Source organism: Amblyomma americanum, chromosome 1 (genome assembly GCF_052857255.1).
Source record: "Amblyomma americanum isolate KBUSLIRL-KWMA chromosome 1, ASM5285725v1, whole genome shotgun sequence".
Classification (NCBI taxonomy): domain Eukaryota; kingdom Metazoa; phylum Arthropoda; class Arachnida; order Ixodida; family Ixodidae; genus Amblyomma; species Amblyomma americanum.
Window position 1 is genome coordinate 298,183,839 of NC_135497.1, and position 22,802 is coordinate 298,206,640.

Genomic DNA, 22,802 nt, shown 5'->3' on the forward strand with positions numbered 1-22,802 from the left:
GGCCCTCTATTCTAACTCGTGCGATCGGCAAGCACGCGCTATTTATTCTCTTCGGCCACCTGACTACCTGCACATTCCCCTGTAAAATCAGCTGCGTTCACGTACGTGGGGTGGATTACGTCCATGGTGGCCGCGGAGTCCCTCAGAACCCGGCACGGTTTTCCATTAACCTGCATGTCTTTCAGGTATGGCTCTAGCAGGCGATGTTCTCATCGCCCGCCTCCACCAAGGAGAGAACGATTTCCTGCTTCCTGCAAGCGTGGGCGAAATGACCGGGCTCGTGACAACGGAAACACACTGGTTTCTTTCTGGCTTTAAAAGCCTTATCCCTCTCTTTTTCGGTCACCCCCTTTGTGGGGTTGCTTGATTCTGCTTTGTGGCCCTCGTTCCGCTCCCAGTTGCGGCTTGCTGCCCCTCCTGTCTGGATCCGTGGAAATTTTTTTTTCTACTTTGGGGCTTACCGGGGCACGCGCACCCTCTGCTACGCGCTTGGCATAGAACTCTTCGGCCAGCTCTGCTGCACTTTCAAGGGTTTTATTTCCGGGCCTGTCCTGCACCCACACACGCATTTCTTCCCGCAAAGAGCCAAAAAACTGCTCCAGACAGATCACCTCTATTACTTCATCGTGAGTTCCGTAAGCCTGTTCTCCCTTTAGCCATTCCTTCAGGTCTGCCTTAAGGTTATACGCAAAATCCGGAAATTATTGGTTAGGCTGTTTTCTGGCTTCCCTGAAGCGGCGCCGAAAGGCCTCTGCGGACAGGCGATACTTTTTTAGGAGTGCTGCCTTTACTTTAGTATAGTCTGCCGCCTCTTCTTTTGCCAGACGAGCGAGTACTTGGGCCGCCTCACGTGGAAGAATGGTCAGAAGTTTCTGCGGCCAAGACTCGGTCGGGAACTCGCAACTTTCACATGCCCGCTCAAAGTTCACGAGAAAGAGTCCTATGTCCTCTCCAAGTTTGTACGCTTGCAAGAGGTCCTTTATTTTTATTTTTGATGCTGCCTGGCTTGCCACTGTGTTCGGCACCTCTAGCCTAGTGCGTTCTGCCTGTGCAGCCTGGGCTATCTGTAGATCGAGCCGTTTTTTCTCGATCTCTCTTTCATGCTCTTCGCGCTTCCTTTCGTGCTCCCTTTCGTGCTCTTCGCGCTTTCTTTCGTGCTCTTCGCGCTTCCTTTTTTCTTCATCCTCTCGCTTCTTTTGTTCATCCTCTCGCTTCTTTTGTTCCCTTTCCTTCTCCAACTCCTCCTTAATTAGCTCCCAACATTCTACTATCTCCTCCTCGTCCGCACCGGAATCCTAAATTGCCCTAATCAATTCAGGTTTTCTACGGATCGACCCACAATCAATGCCCAATTCCCCGCATACGAGAACTAGGTCTGGTTTGCGCAGCTTCTTGCAGTCCATGACTATTTAAGCAACGGCAAGTCTCTACTCACGTGGTCAGAGGAGGCCCGGCTGCCTCTTATACCAACCTTCGATTACCTAGGCTAACAATCTTCCAAAGTTGTAAAACCTGGCAATGCTCCAAGAGAAAGACCGCGCACTTACCATACCAGAGTCAGGACCAGGCGCAGACCATCCCACCGCTGCCAACCAGTTGATATGCTTGGGTATCGGGACCGAGGTCTTCACCACATGACGATGAACTCTGCAGACGACGGAGGGAAGCCTTCAGGAGGGTTGGTAAACTTGAAGGTTTATTTACATATTTGCAAGAGAAGCAGGGAGACCAAAAGTCAGAGATGAAGTGCTACAAATTTACAAGAGAAGCAGGGAGACCCAAAAGTCCGAGATGAAGTGCCGTGAAACCAGCCAAATCGCGGCTTAAATAGAGTGGATATTCCCTAGGCACCTAGCTAGGGAAACCGGTGGCTGATCAAGCGTCCAATGGGCAGACACACTCTTCATAGTCTCTTCCCTAACCCCGTGACCGCTCCGCCCCCACAAACACGTGCACAGGCGATAAGGAATCCTGGCGCCTTGAGGTCCTGGAATTGTTTCCGACCGGTTGAGCAGGTGCACAAGGTCGTTGGCTTAGCAGGCAGGCGGTGATGCCCTCCGTGGGAAAGAGGCGTCTTGACGGCCCTGGGCATTCCAGAGGGTAAGATGAATCAGCCGTGTCCGCCCCCGCTTTGTCTGGCCGCACGTGCACGCGAGCGAGGAGGGTTCGGCGCCTTTGTTCGCGTCTTTCTGCCGGTCCACGTGAGGGCGCAGTTCGGGAGCAATGCCGCATTCCATACTCCGGGCGAAGGGATGAGATGCCTTTCGTCACAGCTCAGCGTCGCCAGGAGCCGTTCCTAATCCTCTTCTCAGGACGACAGCACCTTTGGGTCAAGCATAGTTCGATGGCGCCTGCCGGGCTCGTCTGTTCCCGCTGTCGGGGCCTCCGATCACAACAAGACCCAGATTCTTGTTGGGACTGGCCTTTCCCTCCCTCTACGAATATACATAGTGAACGGTAGACAGACGGACTCGGCGGCGGAAGCTAAGCCTCTCCAGGCACAGATTCCTGTTGGGACTGGCCTTTCCCTCTACGAATATACATAGTGAACGGTAGACAGACGGGCTCGGCGGCGAAAGCTAAGCCTCTGCAGACACAGATTCCTGTTGGGACTGGCCTTTCCCTCTACGAATATACATAGTGAACGGTAGACAGACGGACTCGGCGGCGGAAGCTCAGCCTCTGCATACACAGATTCCTGTTGGGACTGGCCTTTCCCTCTATGAATATATATAGTGAACGGTAGACAGACGGACTCGGCGGTGGAAGCTAAGCCTCTGCAGATACAGATTCCTCTTGGGACTGGCCTTTCCCTCTGCGAATATGCACAGTGAACGGTAGACAGACGGTCTCGGCGACGGTATCTCGGACTGAACGGCCGTGTGCGCTGAAATATGGACAGTGGTTTGCAGGGACAAGACATATATACCGGGTGTTGTATCGCTCAGAGGATCTCGATAAAAAAATTCCGTCGGCTTAACCGCTCTCTTAGTGGGGTTCAAATTTCGCACCGGGGCGGGATTTGGCAGTTATTTTTGTTTTATATTACGTTTGGGTGGGTACTTGCCTGAATCAATGAGGAGTATACGAATGTCCGCATAGTATGCGGCGATGCCGGACCAATAAAAGGCTGTTTCGCAACGGCTGTACTGGTAGCGCGATCCCTCGCCTCCGAAAGGTTGGGGAGCGCTCTTAGTTTCGCGTCACGCATTCGTCTGCTTTTGTCATTCTGCAGCCGACAACAGGTGCTACTGCCAGTACAGCTGTTGCGAAATCGTCCTTTTTGGTCCTGCGTCGCCCCATACTATGCGGACTTTTGATTATTCCTCATCGATTCAGGGAAGTACCTGACCCAAACCCAGCATACAACAAAACTTAGTCACATTTGAGCGCGAAATTTGAGTGAGAACACGGCAACGGTTTGGCCAAAAGATATTATTTCTTCAATTGTCTCTGAACGAGGCAACACTCCGTAGAAATGCAACACCTGGTTCATTAAACGACTTTTTCTCCCTATCACAATGAGAGGGAAAAAATGAAGTTTGTGTCTTTTTAACGTTTTCAGCATCATCATCATACGCGTCTACAAACTGCGTCGTTCTTCTCCGATAAGCCTTAACTGCCATCACGCAGCTGCAACGTAAGCAGCAAAAAATGAATAGATCCGACGTAAATTTTAAACATAATTTGTGGAGCTGAATACTTTACCAGATGCTGACGGGACCAGAACGTAATGTCGGATAAAACGGCAGTTCGGATTAAGTGATTTCGAATTAATGAAAGCCCACTGTATAAGAATTGAGCAACTAGGAGATTTGATTAATCACTACTCTACATGAAATAATGTTAACATGAACGTCGAATAAACTGTCCGCACATTTTACGTTCTGGACGCCCCAGCTACACTAGATTCTGAAAAAAGAAAAAAAACTCCATTGCTCAAGCACTTGCCGTCATTACTGCAAGTAGATTCTGAAAAGCAATCTTTTCAAATCCACAGTGTGAGTTTACAACAGCTGTGTCCATTGACCACAGAACGCGAGTGGAAGGAAAAAAGGAGAGCCTAATTCCGCCATCTCGACGTTCAAGACACTGCATTTTAACACACAGTACAGTAAACCAGTACACTTCTGTTCCCTCTTCCATTTCCTGCTCACAAATGAGGCAACGGCACTTCTTCCATTCTCCTTCCTTCCCTATCCCGCGAAATTCGCCGTACTCGATTATTCTCTGCACACATTCCCCTGTGCAATAAAGAATTCCACTGTCCCCAGACACACACGCAGAGAACTTTAAACGGCGTTTTCACCAGCCCGAGCCTGTTCCCTCTCAGAAACTCGTGGCCAGAGAGCGATCCGTTGTCGCCCATTGTCTGGCTGAACGATGGGCTGCACTTTTCGGCACTGCCGTAACTCGGAAACTGGTCATTTAGGAGCGCCGCATCCCGCGCTCTTTCCTTAATCATTTCTTTTCCTTCGGACCGACTCGTCAGCTCTCCCTTCCCCGCGTACACAAAAGTTTTGACGCAACCCAGACCGGGCGCATGAGGTTATCACGGGCCCCGCTCGGGCAGCTGGATTGAGGCAACGCACCCTTTCCGCCGAGTCAATAAAGTTCGGGGAGAAAGAACGCGTCTTTCTGACACGAGCGCGTGTTAGATGACAGATCTTTGCACAAGCTGTGGACATGCAGTGCTGTGCGCAGCTCGTGCACAGTTAAAGAGACGCTGACGCGCACGTTTGTCGCATACGATTTCCAGTGCCATTCATTTCACTCCATGGACCCAGCATCTTAGGAAGCGATAACGCGGCCGAGCGCCCGCAGCGACAGGCTAGAGCGCGAAATTGAATTTTGTGCCGGTCTCCGCTAGGACGAACTTCCGTAAAATCGAATCGCGCAGTTCTGGTGCACGTCGCGCTGTCGTAATTAAGCGTTCGCGTTGGTACGCCAGCTTCAGCTGATGCACATGAATGCGACTACGCGCTCACGAAAAAGTATGCGAGCGCTCGGAGAAAAAATCCTTTCACTGTGTACTATAGTCAGCAGCATTAAACGTGCGCATAGACACAACTTCGAAAACATAGTGTACCACGAAGGTGTCATCACTTAGCACACAAATCGTACGATCTGCAGCATGAGATATAAAAATGCAAGTCGGCGTTCGTGGATGTTTCGCTGTTTTTGTGCGCAGGACAGCACAGGCCGCTGCGGTGACTGAAGCGTTTGCGTATGGCTGTCATCCCCTACATGTGATGAGGTATTTCTTCGCGTCAAGTTCAGCACTGTCATAAATAGTACCCTAAGGTCAGCGCCGTGAGATCTGAGCGTGTAAAGCGACTGAAATCTCGACTACTCCCATAGAGATGCGTTAACTGCGTGTTTGAAATGAAGTTTTTAGCTATAAGAGATGCAGAACAACTTCCCTCCAAACGCTCTGCCGCTGCAGCCTCCACGGAACTTGCCGCGCCAAGCGAAGCCGCGCAACTGCATACATTCAGTCTGAATGAGAAGAGTGGAGCAAACTGGGAGGACCGCACCTTAAGTAGCACTCTCGTCTCCGATTGGTTGAGACGAAAGCTGTTGTGGTTGCCAGGCATGGCGCTCAGCGTCTCGCCCAACGTTGTCTCGTCTACCCAAGTTCCTGTCTTCACCCTCTCCCACCATTCTCCAACTCTTCATCCTCTCAGGAAAGACTCCCTTTTTCTCTTTCTCTCCGCAGTTGCGATGTTAAAAGAAAAGAGAGAGAGGAGAGAGAAGTAGAAAGCGAGAGAAAAAGAGCGACAGCTCAAAGCGAAGAACCTCTCGCATGGTACTTTGCACGCGATTTCCCGACGGAAGGTCGTGGCAGATGGCAACCGGCGAAGCAGAGGGACCACCCTAGCGTGGGACGGGGGAAGGCGCAATTCAGAAATACGAGACGAACGCCGAAGGCTGAGCGAGTGTCGCGAGCGATACTCGGCTGGAGCATGAATCTTCCCCTCGCTGACCACTGTCCATGTTATAATGAATAAATGTATACTGCCTGGCACTATATATGATTTCTGCCAACGTTCTTTGTGCTCTTATTTGCGACACCTTCGAGGCTTTTTATCTACTCATGACGAATTTACATTCATATAATGTGTAATACCCTTATTCTTTGTTCAGTTAACGATAATGTAGGCATTATTTTCCAGACATTGATTGACATTTTATAGTAGCAACTTTTTTTTCCTTGCAGGTCTTGGTTTGCTGAACAGTGTATGGGTGGGGCCGTCTTCAGGCTGGTGTAATAGGTTTATACCTTTTTAACCAATGTCCAGTGTTGTCTAAAAGAACATCTCAAATGCATGAGTGAATGAGTTTACATTGAAAAGGCCTGAAGCCGTTCATTGAGCAGATATAGGGTAGCGTTAATATGGGACGGATGGCGACCTACTTTTGAGCTTTTTTTTCTGGGGTGAGAGCTGTTTCAAATAACGAAATATTTATTTCTGTTCTTGAAACGCCTGCAGAAATCCACCGCTATGAGCAGAGAAGAAAACATGTTTTAGTTTTAATAACCCAATTTGTAAAAGACGTTACACTGAAGATAATAGCACTTAACATGTGCTCAAAGAGTTACGACACAGTTGATAGAGACTATATTACAAGCACAGCATTTGAGCATTGAACCAAACTTGCACAACAGCACAATGGTTAATTTTCAACTCCGAATTCTGCGTCGCCAGCAGCGCGTGAAAATAGAAATGAAGCGGGCGTGCCATGTGTTTACGAATGGGATATTCCTCAGCATGTAACACCAAAACTTTACGGCTAACAAACTTGTGGCTAAAGTAAGAAAATTATTTTGAAGGAATTTAAGGCTAAAAGAATGCAGAGCATGTAACAGACGACGACCACAAGTGCTACTAACATAATCAGCACGAAAGATCCCAGACGGCGTGCAATTAATTAGATTCAACAATCGTGCCAAACTGCTATTCTACTGAAGTAATTCGAGATTAAAGGCGAGGGGCTTATATACAACAGGATTGGAGTATGAATGAGGTACATGCAGAATACTCGTAAAACTCAAGTGAACTGTTTACTTTCTTGTGTGGCTTTATGCTTGGGTGCATCTCAGTATGTGTTGTCCATTTTTGGTATCTGCTTTATTAACCGGAATGCTACTTTTTCAAGATCGCAGTTTTTGTACCATATGCCTTGTACTCTGCTTCTCTGGACTAAACCGTATTTGGTCCGTAGTGTATGATAAATAGAAATAAATAAATGAAATGGTATTGAGCCACGTTGGTATCGAGCGAACCGAGAAAGCAGAACCAGAACTAACAAAACAAGCTTCATATCTAGCGCCGGTCAAGTCAAGCCAAGTCAATCCATATTACATTTTAAGCGCGCAGTGTGTGCGTGAGTTCAGCTAGAATAGCGTTGTTCAGCGTTTTCAGCCATCAAAATGTGTGGTTCTATATATTCCACTCTTTTAAACAATGATGGCGGCGATGATTAGACGAGTCAGGCGAACGTCTCGCGTAGTAAATTATCAGAATTGCCCTCATCTGTTAGTGTCGTTCCTAACGTGGGTTATGAACACTGTGCGTCAGGGACATCAACAAAACCTCGAGTCGGCTACGTCCAGAGTCCGAGTCACCTCTTCGAATGTGGGAGGGTTCCTCGCATTCGTAAGCGTTGTTTTCTGGTCCACGGGCTTCTGAAGGGATACAACCTGCTGAAGAATCTGCACCCCATTCATCCGTTCTTGGCCAGCCGCGAGGATTTGTGCCTGTTTCATTCTGCAGATTACGTCGACTTTCTGGAGTCTTGCGAAGCAGAACACCTGTTTGGGGAAGATATCGTAAGTCGCGCTCAAGACTACAACCTAGTCGATGACTGTGCGCCGACAGAGCGACTCCTGACGCTTGTGAAAATGTTGCTGGTGGCACCTTAGCGGCTGCACGGGCCCTAATTGAGCGGACTTGTGATGTTGTTATCCACTGGGAAGGTGGTTTGCAGCACGCGCACAGAAGTGAGGCTGCCGGCTTCTGTCACGTTAATGACGTCGTGCTTGTATACTGGCACTGCGTCGAAAGTTCGGACGAGTTGTGTACATTGGCCTGGACGTTCATCACGGCGACGGTGTTCAGGAAGCCTTCGAAGGCACGGAGAAGGTGCTCACTGTGTCTGTTCACCAGTACGAGCCCGGTTTCTTCCCTGGCATGGAGCAGTGAATGACGTTGGGTTCGGCCTGGGCCGTGGCTATTCGATTAACCTGCGGCTTCGGAATGGTGCTAGCGATTCAGCTTTCCTGCGCGCGGTATTGCCGGTGATAAGCGAGGTCAGGCAAAGGAACGCGCCTGACGCAGTTATTTGCCAGTGCGGTGCGGACGGACTGTCTGGCGATCCGCTGGGCGCGTGGAATCTGACCCCAGCCGCCTTCGTGCAGTGCGTTCTCGTCATCCAAAGCTGTGGGCTGGCGCTGCTTCTCCTCGCTGGAAGGGGGTACGAGGCTGCCAGCTGTGCCCGGTGTTGGACCGCGGTGACCGCGGCGCTTGTGGGCCAAGAACTGAACGATGACATCCCGGAACACCGATTCCTTATGGTGTACGGACCTGGCTACTAGCTCAGCATGGAGCCTGGCTTTCGCCGCGGCCTGAATGACGCCCAGTACGTCGAGGGCATACTGCAGGAAGTAATGAAGCATGTGAGTCTGATTGGAGGGTCCTGAAGGTACGATATGTGAACTTGTTTTAATTACTGATATTTCGCGTCGCGTCACACTTCTGCCTTTCCTGCACTGCCTGTTTATTACGGTGAGAGTGGTCAAGTAAAAAAAAAACATACGTGTTGTCGAGCCGATGCCTCATTACAATGCCATTGAACTCGTGAGACGGTCAGGCAGCCGAGGTCTATGTGCGTGTGTGCCACGTGTGCGGCGGCCAGTAGCCGAAGGTCGCAGCGAGGGAGGTGCGCGGTCGCTTTGCAGCCGTCAATCATCGACGCTTTTTTTTTGTTTTCTTCGGCGAGTAGAGCAAGCGGCTGGAGGACTCCGATGGGAGATGTGGACATGTTCGGGCGCTCTCGTGTCAACTCCCATTCTTTGTACATAACCCTTTCAATGCATATTACCTCAATGTAATAAAAAAAAAATAATGTATATATGCCCAATCCTCGCTGCCCTCAACCGCCCTCACCCTTTTCCAGCGCTTAAACGGCGGAATACAAAACTTCTCAAACATCAAAGTGTCTTGAACATCTGTTCAACTCGTGCTGTGATTCTTTGCGTTCATTTGTGCAGTTACTCTTGCTTGTCTCATTGCAAGGGCTTCATAGCGTTCAAAAAACGAGCGTCACTTTCGCCTTAATATACGCTACAAAATTTGGCTTTCCGAGGGCCGTTTGCAGCATGGTTTCAAAATTACTTCACGAACCGTAAACAGATGGTGAAAGTTAACGAATATAGTGAATTCATCATCATCATCATCATCATCATCAGCCTTACTACACCAAAGGCCTCTCCCATGTCTCTCCAATTAACCCTATCCTTTGCCAGCTGCATCCACCCTTTGCCTGCAAACTTCTTAATCTCATCCGCCCACCTAACCTTCTGCCGCCCCCTGCTCCGCTTACTTTCTCTTGGAATCCACTCCGTTACCCTTAACGACCAGCGGTTATCTTGCCTTCGCATTACATGCCCTGCCAAAGCCCATTTCTTTCTCTTGATTTCGACTAGGATGTCATTAACCCGTGTTTGTTCCCTCACCCACTCTGCCCGCTTCCGATCTCTTAACGTTACACCTATCATTTTTCTTTCCATGGCTCGCTGCGTTGTCCTTAACTTAAGCTGAACTCTTTTCGTTAGCCTCCACGTTTCTGCCCCGTAGGTGAGTACCGGTAAGATTATGCTGTTGTACACTTTCCTCTTGAGGAAATTTGGTAAACTGCCACTCATGATCTGCGAGAATTTGCCATATGCGCTCCACCCCATTCTTATCCTTCTAGTTATCTCCCTCTCTTGATCCGGATCAGCTGTCACTGCCTGCCCCAAGTAGACGTATTCCGGCACAATTTCTAGGCTCTCGCTGCCATTTGTGAACTGTTGTTCCCTTGCTATGCTGTTGAACATTACCTTGGTTTTCTGCATGTTAATTTTTAGACCCATCGATCTGCTCTGCCTGTCTAACTCATTGATCATGATTTGCAGTTCACCTCCTGAGTGACTCAGCAAGGCAATTTCATCAGCAAATCGCAGATTATTAAAGTATTCTCCATTTATTCTTACTCCCAACTGTTCCCAATTCAGGCGCCGAAATACCTCCTGTAAACATGCGGTGAACAGCATTGGCGAGATCGTGTCTCCTTGCCTGACGCCCTTCCTTATTGCAATTTTATTGCTGACTTTATGGAGGGCTATAGTAGCTGTGCAGTTGCTATATATATCTTCCAGTATTTTTACATAAGGGTCTTCTACCCCCTGATTACGCAATGCCTGTATGACTGTTGAGGTTTCCACTGAGTCGAATGCTTTCTCGTAATCAATGAAAGCTATATATAGAGGTTGGTTATATTCTGCGCTTTTCTCTATCACCTGATTGATAGTGTGAATATGATCTATTGTGGAATATCCTTTACGAAAGCCTGCCTGATCATTTGGTTGATTAAAGTCTAACGTTTCCCTGACTCTATTAGCGATTACCTTAGTAAATACTTTGTAGGCAACGGATAGTAAGCTGATCGGCCTGTAATTTTTCAAGTCCTTGGCGTCTCCCTTCTTATGAATTAAGATAATGTTTGCATTCTTCCAAGCTTCTGGTACAGTCGAGGCCATAAGGCATTGCGTATACAGGGTGCCTAGTTTTTCTAGCACGATGTCCCCTCCATCTTTCAACAGATCTGCTGTTACCTGATCCTTCCCAGCTGCTTTTCCCCTTTTCATTGCTTCTAAGGCTTTCTTTACTTCATCTTTCGTTACTGGTGGGATGACGCATTGCTGTGCACTGCTGTCTTTCTTATTAACGCTCTGATTACATTGGCTACTGTACAGGTCTGTGTAGAACTCTTCGGCTACGTTAACTATCTTATCCATATTGCTAATGACATTGCCCTGCTTGTCACTTAATGCATACATCTGGTTTTTACCTATGCCTAGTTTCCTCTTCACTGTTTTTAGGCTACCTCCGTTCTTTATAGCATGCTCGATTCTCTCCATATTAAACTTCCTTATGTCGGCTACCTTGCGCTTATTTATTAACTTTGATAGCTCCGTTAGTTCTATTCTATCGGTAGGGTTAGATGTCCTCATGTTTTGGCGCTTCTTAATCTGATCTTTCGTCACCTGAGATAGCTTCCCGGTATCCTTTCGAACTGTCCTACCGCCTACATCTACTGCGCACTCCGTAATTATTGATGTCAGATTATCGTGCGTTGAATGAACATCAAGATCATCTTCCTCAGTTAAGGCCGAATATCTGTTTTGCAGCGCTATCCTAAATTCCTGTTCTTTCCCTCTTACGGCTAACTCGTTAATGGTATTCTTCTGCACTAGCTTCTTCCGTTCCCTCTTCAAGTCTAAGCTAATAGTGAATTAATAGTCACTAAGTTTGGTGTTCCCCAAGGTTCTTCTCTAGGACCGTTATTATTCAACTTATACGTGAATGACCTCGGATTCCTAAATTTGAACTGCATGCTATACCAGTTTGCTGATGACACCGCACTGGTAATGGCACAATCCAGTTTGGAAAAAGCTCCATTCGCTCTTCAATCGGATGTTCATAAATTTATGAAGTGAACTGGTACAAGGATAATTACATTTTTCCAAATAGCTCAAAAACAAAGCTCATGTGTTTTCATAATCCCTACAAAAAACTGAATGTGCTAAGGCCAATATTTCTATATGCTGAAAAATGATGTGTCACACTAGAATATAGCAGTTATGTCTGGTACTTAGGCATTGAATTTAATCCTATTTTATCGTGGTGTAACCATGTGAATCTTATTTGTAAAAAGCTACGTAACTGTTGCAGCGCAGATGTATCATATAAAAAGCTGCACAGCTGTCAACATAAGAAGAATATTATACCAGTCCTTAAGGGAATCACAGTTACGGTATGATATTACGCTGTACGGCTTTTGCTCAGAAACAGTAAAAAAGAAAATTAACTGTATAATTTATAAATGTGTCCAAAATGTCTTGTATGTTGTGCTATTAGAGGGTAAATATAAAGACCTATATAGGGCAGCAGGCCTCCTACCAATTGAAGAATTCCAGAACTATACCATCTATGCCAGGTTCTATTACGATAATATGTTTAAGTCAGAGAAGCCAGAAGCAAGTTCACCTTAAGAAACATAGAACGATTCAGCGTCCCCAGAATTTATAACAAGTATGGCAAATGGTGTGGAGCTTACTATGTGCCTGCAATATTGAACAAAGTATCAGATGTCGATATCAACCATACATAATAAAAAAGGTGAAATGATTGCTAAAGGATGTTTTCCTTAAAAATCTATGAAAAGTTTTGCACTTTATCATTAAATGCTTTATCATTAAATGTACGTTGTATGTTTGCGCATTTACTATTTCAATTTTTTTTATTCAGGTCTCTAGAGGTGTAAGAATATATATTGGCCTTTTTACTTTGTTTCTTTATGGAATTTTCCCGTGTCTGTAGAGGAGCTAAAGTGTATCTGTGTATGTTTACCCTGTTCGTTACTCACAAAATTCCATCTGTCCATAGAATAGCGATGGTAACACGTCGCGCCTGTGTTACAATGTACTTTAAATGGACCTTGTTCTTTACTCACGAAAATCCCCTTTCCATAGATGGTAACATGTCACGCCTGTTTTACAATGGGCCTCAATAAGAATAATGTCAAGCCAGTCATTTCGTTCCGCGAAAGGTACCACGAAATCATGTGTATTCCGCAGGCTGCCGGCGCCGCAGACAAGCAGAACAGTGCTTAAGCGGTGCGGGGATGTACGCTTTGTGAGCAGTTAGAAAAAATAATCAATTATTATTATTATTTAGTTAACAGGAATTTCGTCATTTTAATTAGCATAAAGCCAGAGCATTTCCTCGCGTGACCTGATCGCGGTAACAGTGCGTGTTTTGCACACCCCACTTTAGCTGGCCGGGATTAGCGCCAGCAAAATAATCTGATTGGAATAACAGAATCATAATAAGAAACAGTAATGCGTTATCCGTCAGCATTGTATGAAATGCAGCTAAGCAACAGCGAATCTTGGATGTGGCGTTCAAAGGAGAAAAAAAAGTGTTTCCCACCGGTATCAGCTGTACTTCAAATCTGTCTACGGTGAAAGGTGGGATAGTTAGTTGTTCGAACTAGAATGCACAACGGAACCACGCAGACGAAAAGTGGGACGCACAGGAAGCAATAATCCGCGCCCTGCCGTGTCTGTTTTATTTCCATGTCCCTCTTTTCGTCTGCGCGGTTCCATTCTAGTTCAAAGAACTGCAGCATAGGACTACAATTCGCTTATAGTTAGAGCATGGCTGGAACGAACTCTCGTGCACTCTGGCATAAAAAGCGGCCCTTCCTGTCCGCGCCGCGTGAAAAAAGGAAACGTGCCCGAAGTCAAGTGTTTTCCTGAGGACTGCTGGGAATTTTTGGCCGATGGCGCAGCTGCGCATGCGCGCTGAGACGGCGCCCAAGAAATGCATAGTTCGCCGTACAAGCACAGTGAACACAGGCATATTTCATTGCGACAAATCGCTAGTGCCACGACTTTTTGGTCCCGTGACTGGCAGTTTCCTGGACCCCATTTTACTTCTTGTCACATTTTCGTCGTGCGACTTATCGAGACTCCGAGAAGCAAAAATTACGTGTACGCGGCTGGTAGGGCAATCGCTCTTACACCATCCGCGCCTAAAAAGTACGCCACACTCGGTGAAAATTGTAGCCAGGGGGCCAGACCACTGATCGCCTCGACAGCTTGGACCGCGGTTTTCGTCCAAACACTCACCGAGGCCTCGAAAAAAGCGAATGATATGTGGCAGAGTAATACGGCTTCGCGGACGCACTATTTCCGCAGCTTCCGTAGCGTTGCCTGTATGCGTGAAACGGAGGATAGCGAGGGGAGCCGTCACGTCTGGTGCGTCTGGCTTCAAAAAAAAAAATGCGACGAATAACGGCATCTCGAAAGTTATTTCTTTCCTCCATGACAGGCCCGCCGCGTGGTTAGGACGCTCGGCTACTGATCCGGAGTACCCGGGTTCTCACCCGACTGCGGCGGCCGCGTTTCGATGGAGGCGAAACGCAAAGGCGCCCGTGAGCTGTGCGATGCCAGTGCACGCTAAAGATCCCCAGGTCGTCGAAATGATTCTGGAACCCTCCACTACGGCAGCTTCCTTCCTTCCTTCTCTCAGTCCCTCCTTTATCCTTTTTCCCTTACAGCGCGCGGTTCAGGTGTCCGCCGAGATGCAAGACAGATACTGCGCCATTTCCTTCCCCAAAAACCAGTTTTAATTTTGTTTTCCGTGACAGTGGGCCAGTGGCACAATTTATTGTAGCGTACCAACCGGTTTCAGGGGATACTAGGGGGGGGGGGGGGCTACTCCAGGTTTCGGTGTTAAGCGCGCGCTGTTTGAATCGTTCGAATGCTAGCACGTGCTACCCCCTCAGCTGTGATCGGCGTCCTAATAGCGTTTTTTTTTCTTTTTATGTGATCTATTATTTAGCAGTGAAAACTATTTTTGGTGTTGTAAAATTAGGTTGCAAGTCGTCTTTACCAGCCATCCGCCGCAGCCTTTTTCCAACGGTGCCATTCCAGAAAAAAAAAAGACGCCAGATGCGTTGTGAAACTAATTTTTAGTTTTCTCCATATAAACAAAAAGAGAAACTGATATATTTGGCGTCGTCATCTGGCACACCATTAATCTCGTTTCGGGCTTCATGGGCGTCCATTGTTATGGCATCACGGCACACAGCAGTGGTTGTCGCTCCCACCGGGCAGCGTTGGCTGGAAAATGCAAATTAGGAGCAAAACTGCGCGAACATGCGAAACGTGCGAAAGCGGCGAAGCGACGAAATTACGAACACCGAGAACACGAATCTCGCATGCGAAACATTGATGCACCTCATAGGGTATCATATACTACGCGGTAAAGACATCTCCCAAGGATTTTCAAGCATCCCTTCATTTTCCGGCGTTGTCCCCTGGACTACGCGTTTTGTTCGACAAAACATTTGGCACAAGGGTGACCACCTTAATGGCTCTCCAAGCCAGACGTTCACAGAATGCCTCCTGTGCGGACTGAGAACAAATGCGCAGGTGCAATGGGCGTTTTCAGTTGCGCAGTAGACGGAGTTTTCGACGCACAAGTTTCTCACAAGTTTCTGGTTATTGAGCTTTTAGTCCTACGCGTTACCTTCTTTGCCGGCTGTTTTGAAAAGCGCACTCCCGTGCTATCGTTACGAGAACGCTTGCCTTCAACACGTTTGCACGTTTTGTCAAGTCGACCATATCCCCCCTCACCCCATCAACGAAGAAACGAAAGAATTTATGCATTATTGGGGTCATAAAAAGCAGCAAGCCCTCGTAGGAGTCAAAGCGAAACTACCCTCCCCGAAACAGCAGCCGCTAACTGCGCATGCGAGGGTTTGGGCCTCTTTAACCGCCCTGGTGGACGGAGATTTCGAACTAGCAGCCTCCAAAGCTAAACGGAAGAAAGCATTGGAGGCACTTAGATATCTCTGAACTGCGAGAAGGCGAAAGCCGTTTGCGACTCATTGCACTGATTTGAATTTGCCGCGCTTGAAATGATTTCACGACAGAGGAGAAGAGCAGCTCGCGCGAGCGTGGCAGAGAGATCGCGTGGCATCGCGATGTCACGTGACCAAAAATGTAATGGACGGACGCGAGTATATGAACCATTAAAGGCTATCGCCTTTAAAGGAAGACCACCGCATCGAAGTGGCAGGAAAAGATCTGCCAGCACGTGTTGCTGAGACACTTGTCGACGTGCCCAGCAACGGCTCCTGTTAGAAAACGGCTCCTCGAAGAGGTGCGCCTTCGGTGGGACCGCGAGTGTGATAATGAGAAGTGGACTATGGACAACCACCACACCGGCAACCTCTGCGACTACCTCAGCGAAACTGGACTTCATTCCTTTTAACTTTCTATCTCCTGCATTTCACTTCCCCTTTCTCAACTTATGCCTCATGGCACACTTCTCGAATAATAAAATTAGTAAGCCGCCCAGCCGTGACTCCACAAAGTGATTTAGAACCCTGTGAAGTGCAACCACCGTGCTCAGATAACGACCGCAGAAACACCAACAGACAGCTAGCCGAGAAGGTAAATGAGCTCACGGAAAAGCTCGAACAGAAAGAACAGGTAGAAACCGAAAATGCCAGGCTCCAGGAAAGGCCCAAGGCGGTGACGTGTTGTCCTGCCCCCGGTCCCACGGACGATGGTACCGTTCCCGGACCCGCCACTAAAATGCCAGAGCAGCTCTTGCAGGCTCCAGACATTTAGAACACAGTCGGAGAGGTCATAAGAACAGAAATGAAGTCAGCGGACAAGAGGCCTTCCCTCGAAATGCGGGGTTCAGACCGCAAAAGGGGCGCCGCACCCCTCGCAGAACAACACCAGAAGCGCCACGCCACAGACGCGGCTAATAGCGATCGCGAATCGACCTTCAGTCATAACTGTGACCTCTAACAAATCACAGCAACAGGAACAATTATAAGTTTGGCACTGGAATTGCAAGAAGCCTCCGGCTCAAAGCTAGCCACTTGAAATGCCACATACAAAACACTCTAGTTAAACCCTATGTTATCTGCCTACAGGAGGTCGGATCGATGCCCGGCATCCAGAGGTTTCTACCCCTTTCAAGGGCACATATCGGACGTAACGTACCCAGCAGAAGTCTCACCCGAGCACGCAAACCTCGTTAAAATCCTTCCTAAGGAAATAAATTTCAAAAAGAGCCTGTGCATTGTAAACGTCTAAGCAGCCCCCCCCCCCTAAGAAAAAAGGGTGGGGCCCTATAGCTTTCCTGACGCCATTAAGCTAACATACGATCTTGCTGGCAGTAACGCACTACTGGTGGTAGGGGATTTCAACGTCCGACACAGGGATTGGGGCTATCGGCAGGACTCGCCCAAAGGGAGGGAGGCAGATCTTATAAATTTCCTCGGCATGGAGCTTTTCACAGACTCCACGTCACCCACGAGAATAGGTAGCAGTGTGCAGGGTGACACCTGCCCTGTCCTCACTCGCGGCAAAAGCATGACGGGTATCACGTAGCTACACACCGAGATCGATCTTTGTAGTGACCACAGGATAATTTGGATCGCAATCCCATAGCCAAAATGGGAAAAGAACCAGGACACAAGAACGAATATATTTTGCACGTAGATCACTTACCTGGAGCAAGCGGGAGCAGCACATAACGTGTGGACTCTTGCTACAACAGACCTTTGTAAACTGCTGAAAAGCTATTGTCTTGACAGAGGTTGTACATATATAGTTACAGGCCCAATTTCCAAAGGTGGAGTAAGGTTTTGAGGGTTTAATTTGACATTAGTATCCACCCAAGCGCAGCCATACGGCTAAAAGGGAAGTAATGAAACCATGGAATCCCGCTGTTTATGAAGAAAGCTCCGGGGATCAGAGCTAACCAGGACTGCTAGCAGGACAGCAGGGAAGGTGGGGGGGGAGAGAACGGAGTTTGTATTAACGGTGTAGTAAGGTTGGTTTGGTTTTAGGAACGGAAATCGCGCAGTAACTGTCTAGGCACTTCGCCTATTAGCATCTACGCAAGAGCAGTCATATGGCTACAGAGGATGCTGAATAATTACTCCTTTATTTACTTACAGTTAATCCCTGCCCCTATTGCTCACTGGAACTGGAGTCATTTCATTTACTGTCGGCCAGTTGTGAACAAAGCAACGCAGTGATGCCGCAAGCACAAGCCACTTTATTTCAAAGTTCGAACAAAAACAAGATGCATCAAGCACCCTTCGATGTCACTGCACACACACAAAAAAGGAAAATGAGTGCGACCAGTCTGCCCTGCTGCTGAAGACCTGAAACAAAACGTGGAAGCATACGAGTTATGCCACCGATTCAAATTGCCAGCTTGCATGCTGACAAAACAGCTTCCCGCGCCGGGAGCATCAAGTAAAGCGGTGAAAAAATTTTAGAGCGAACACACGAATAACATAAGACGCATGATCACAAAGGCTGCACACAATTACATCGAAAGACATTTCGAAAGACATTCTTCTGATCTGTACATGATCAAATTACCCCGGGGCCAGTTTTTGCAAGTTTAAATACTCGCGGATTTCATGCATTCATTGCTAAGAAAAATTGGAGGAAACACAAGATCCGTTTTAAGGGTTTGACGCGATAGCGTAACCGTTAACGTCACCTATAGCTGGCCCACCAGCCTCCAAAAGGTTGCTCTCTGGAGACCACCTGCCAGAGCCATGCCCGTCATTTTTCGCTCATGACGCTGACAACGCAAATACCAGATTTTCTGGAAAAAGGGAGCCTTTAACGTTATCACGTTATTTTCACGAGCTTTCGCTAAGTGCAAGAGGCAGGCCCTCACCTCTTCCGCGAGTGTTTCATGCTTCTATGATGCGCCCACGCAAGCATTGTAGCGAATTTCGAGAGAAACGCGAAAAATTCAAATTTCAGAGGCTCCTGTGGGGTGAAATGATAGCTGTAGGCAACCTGAAGTTTGCAGCGTCAGTCGCAGTGCTGTAACAGAGGCCAGCGAGAGGACCAAGCATTCTTTGAAGAAGTGGGCACCAAATTTTTGGCAATGTGCTTTTGATCTGGTATACAAAAACTGCAATGTGAACTCAGCTTTGTTGTTTCAAGTGATTGAAATTCTTACACTGAACTGTTGCAAAGTCAGGATGGCAGCAAATGAACAATGAGCTATATATTAGTTTTTGTATGCTTCACAAGATCTGGTGCTCACTTGTGACATCACAACAGTCTTTCGACTGCTGAAAGCGAAACTGAAACTGCATGGAGTGAATTCAGTTATAAATAAGGCGCTGAGCGTAGGCGAATTTCATGTGGTGATTTATTTGAACTAATTGTATGTGTGTGTTTGGTTTTATGGTGCATAAGCAGCTGAGGTTGTCATGCACAGGGTTGGCAAGATCTCACTGTTGCGCTGTTGGACAACTGGTTCTTTTAAAAAATCTATTTCCTGGCGACATTTCCTTCTTTTACGAATCTCACTAACTACTTGTGACAGGTCTCCTACTGTATTCTCTCCTAACAACAAGCAAGGGTGGAAAGGGACGTGTTTGTGGCGAAATTTTAAGTTTCCTGCATAAAAAAATATGGACGCCACATTCACAAAAAGGATTTTCTTGTTTCATAATGGCGTAAGCATCATTCGCAAGCAAAAATACGCAATGAAAATTTCGGTGAGTACAGTAAGCGAGCCTGTTGTGCTTTTACATAACCATATGCCAGTTTCCGTGCTTCGTTGAAGCCATCAACTGGCGTGCGCCAAGTAGCTGCATAGGCTACGTCGAGAGTACCTGAGCAAGCAATGCAAACACGTAATCTGAATCCCCTCAATGAACTGAAAATAAAGAATTGAAAATTGTTGTTTTGAGGAAAGAAAATGGCACAGTAATTGTCTCTATGTTGCGTAATGATGGGTTGCGCAAAGGTAACATTCACATGAAAGAAGACAAGGACTGCGCTTGTCCAGTCTTCTTTCATGTGAATGTCGTTTTTGCACAACCAATCTTCACGCTACGATGAACCACCTTGCTGAATCACATATATCGCTGGACACCGAAACCGCGCCGTAAAGGAAGAGAGGAAGGAACAAAAGGGAAAGGGGCGCCGTAGTGAAGGTCTCCGAAATAATTTCCACCATTAACTTCTGAAGGATGCCGCTCACCTCCTATACTGCCCATACTTTCGACATCAGGCCCTCCCATTGGTCGGATGCCGTCCCGTGCTTTCACGCGCTTTCTTCCTCCCTCTTCACCCGCGGTGCCAAAAAACACGAGCGGCGCATGCAAGCACTGATGTCATACGTAGTGTGATCATTACGGAGAGTGTTCAGGCATAGCCTCCTCTATTTTTTTCATGCCTGCTCAACCGTGGGGAACGCCATTGTTAGGCGCCGTTCGCGCTAGTACGCGAAGCTGCCAACGAGTGGCGCGCGCAGCCCTGGATGCAGCAGACGACGCGGCAGGAATAGCAAGCAGCGTAAAACGCGGCGCGCAATTCTGCTACTGTGTATACTCCTCTCATTTTAGTAAGAATGATATGCGGGCAAGGATCGTTAAACTGCTAAGTTGTTTTTGTTAAGCCATGTGCACATGTAATTTAATAACAGCTGCTCATTGAGGAAATTATAAAAGCGGCGACCGGGCATACATATCGAACGTTGCTGCAGTACCGAGAATTCCTCAGTTTTCTCCTTTATCGACGGTAATTATTAGCGTGCTTCTTTGTACAAAACACGCATTCTCAGCACAAGTTGTATCTGATCCAATATATAAGCAGAAACATTAAGGAAGCATTTTTGCGAGCGATGAGTGAATGAAAAAATTTTTACTGTCGTAATTAGAATAGAACATACATGCGCAAAAAAGTTTTCACAACTTTAACATCTTTCTAGATAGAGGCTTTGATGTGAGCGGCTTTACTACGTTGTTCCTGTCAGTCACTGATAACGCATAGTTCGTAAAACAGGCCGAAAAACTTTGTGCAGATGAGTTTCAGAAGCTGGCTGTGATGGTCATTGCAAGCAAGCTCACATTTCAGTGCTACATGTTCTGCAAGAGCATCAACTGCATTGTTGACGGCAGCTTGCAGGGGTTTTGATAAGAACCTTCTTTTGTTCAGCAACACCTCGACGTAGTTCTTGAGGGCGTACAGAACATACACAAACTGCGTTGAAGGATAAAGGAGACCTCCTTTGTCCTGATGACGGATCAAACTGTCACTGGGCGTAGATGAGGCTGGTCATGTGAGAAGAGCATTGCAGTTCCTGCAATCAATTTTTTTCTTGAACAACGCGAGCCAAATAACCTCCTAACATTGCAAATGCTGCAGTGTCCGGCGCTGGCAGCAACGTTTTCTGTGTCCTCAGAAGGTCTTCGAGGAGACTTTTCGCCTCCTGTGGGAAGTCGTCCACGCGCTGTGTGACTGCAGGTTTGTGTGTACTGCTCAGGGCTCCAAGTGCTTGCCTTTACGTTTCTATTACATTGCTATCTTGGCAAGCAGACACTAAGCCAGTTTTCAAGGCCTTCTCTACGCCAGCGAGTACCGTTCTAGCGTCTGTCTGATCATTGCTTCCAGCAGACCGCCTTAACCAGCCAAAAATGACTCTATGGGGTCCGAAGAAAACTTTCTGGTCAAAACAAACTTGAACCCTTCATTAGCAATGAGGTACTTGACGCATTCCACGTTTGATTTTGTTGTCATCACAAGTGCTTGATACGTTTCCTTGCTTAGGAACCGTTTCGCTTGGCAGTTACGCCGCATGTCTTGAAGAAAGCTTAAGAAGGACGTTGTCAGCCAACTCAGGCACCCCTCATAGACAGAGTCATATTGTCTGCTGTCTGGCATTTTTTTTATGAATGTGCTGCACGCAATTGCTCACATCCATTAGAAAGAAACCAGCGGTGCATCGTACCCATAAACATGACAGTTGGACCCACAGCTGCAAAGCTCATGTCACACGTGTGTCCTGCTTGTTCCTCGATGAGTTTGAGCGCAGCAGTGACCGGAGGTAAGAGGACCTGGACAGCCCTTGAAACATTCATTTTCTCAATGTTTGACGGAAAGATATGCTTACGCATTAAAAAACAAACAGGTTTCACGATGCTCTCTTGTTGCATCTTGTAGAGGTCTTTGAGGTGGGAGGAGGAAACCTCGCCGTCCTTACAGAGGTCACGGGCAAGGAGTTGGGATCTCACGTTCCTAATTATGTGACATTGCTCGACCGCAAGAAACAACTTTCGTGTCAGATCTTGAAGGTACTGTATGCAGTGCGTTAAATTTCCATTACACAGCAGTTGAAAAGCAAGAACGTTGATTTTGTGATTATCGGCCACAATCCGTACAATCTTAAAGCAAATTCTTTCCACTTCTTTTAGGACGTACTTTATAAGGGAAAACAGCTACTGGCAAGTGCAGTTTCTCGTGAAGAAATACCCCACAGGTACCTGGATGCACACTGAAAGCCCTACTAGCACAAAACACTGAAGTCAGTTGGCTAAAACAGTATCACTACTGGCTCTGTCTTCCGTGCTCTTCCCCAGGTCTGCTTCCCCCACAAATGAATCTCTCTGCTTGTTATATTGAAGCCTCTGCTGAATTCGCATCTCATAAACTACTAACGAGCACACCTTGGCCTGCTCGGCTTTTAAGCCCGTTACCTCCACCTCAAGGCGTTGCTTAACAAGGGATGTGAAGCCTACCTCGCCTGAATTGGCTCCGAGGAATCTTTGCTAAGTAGAGCTGCATGCCAGTTTTAGGAGACTTTCTTTGCGGACGTGCTCATATGCCCGTGTTGACTGGTTGACAGGTTCCTTAAAATTATGCAATGACGCACAACAAGCTCGGACCAGGTTGGCATGATTTTTGAAAAGTTTTTGACTTGGTCGACCAGAAGGCTTGCACCTAAGTGCTTTTCACTCGCTGCTTTGACGACGCCAGCAAAAGCAGCAAGATGACAGTCCTCTTTCAGTTGCCTTAGTTCTTCTTTGCACTTGTCCACTTTTTGCTTCAGTCGCTCTATTCGGGTTTTCAAGTCCCGCTCTTTTCGTCGCCACTTCTGGCGTTCGACAACAGAAATAGA

At 47.3% G+C, this 22,802-nt stretch overlaps 2 pseudogenes; one reads left to right on the forward strand and one right to left on the reverse strand.

Annotated features, from left to right (window-relative positions):
* Positions 1 to 8,794, forward strand: part of LOC144119219 (histone deacetylase 8 pseudogene) — a 31,990-nt pseudogene extending 23,196 nt beyond the window's left edge.
* An 11,798-nt stretch (positions 8,795 to 20,592) lies between these two features.
* On the reverse strand, positions 20,593 to 21,765 carry LOC144098253 (uncharacterized; annotated as a pseudogene).
* Between the last annotated feature and the right edge of the window lie 1,037 nt (positions 21,766 to 22,802).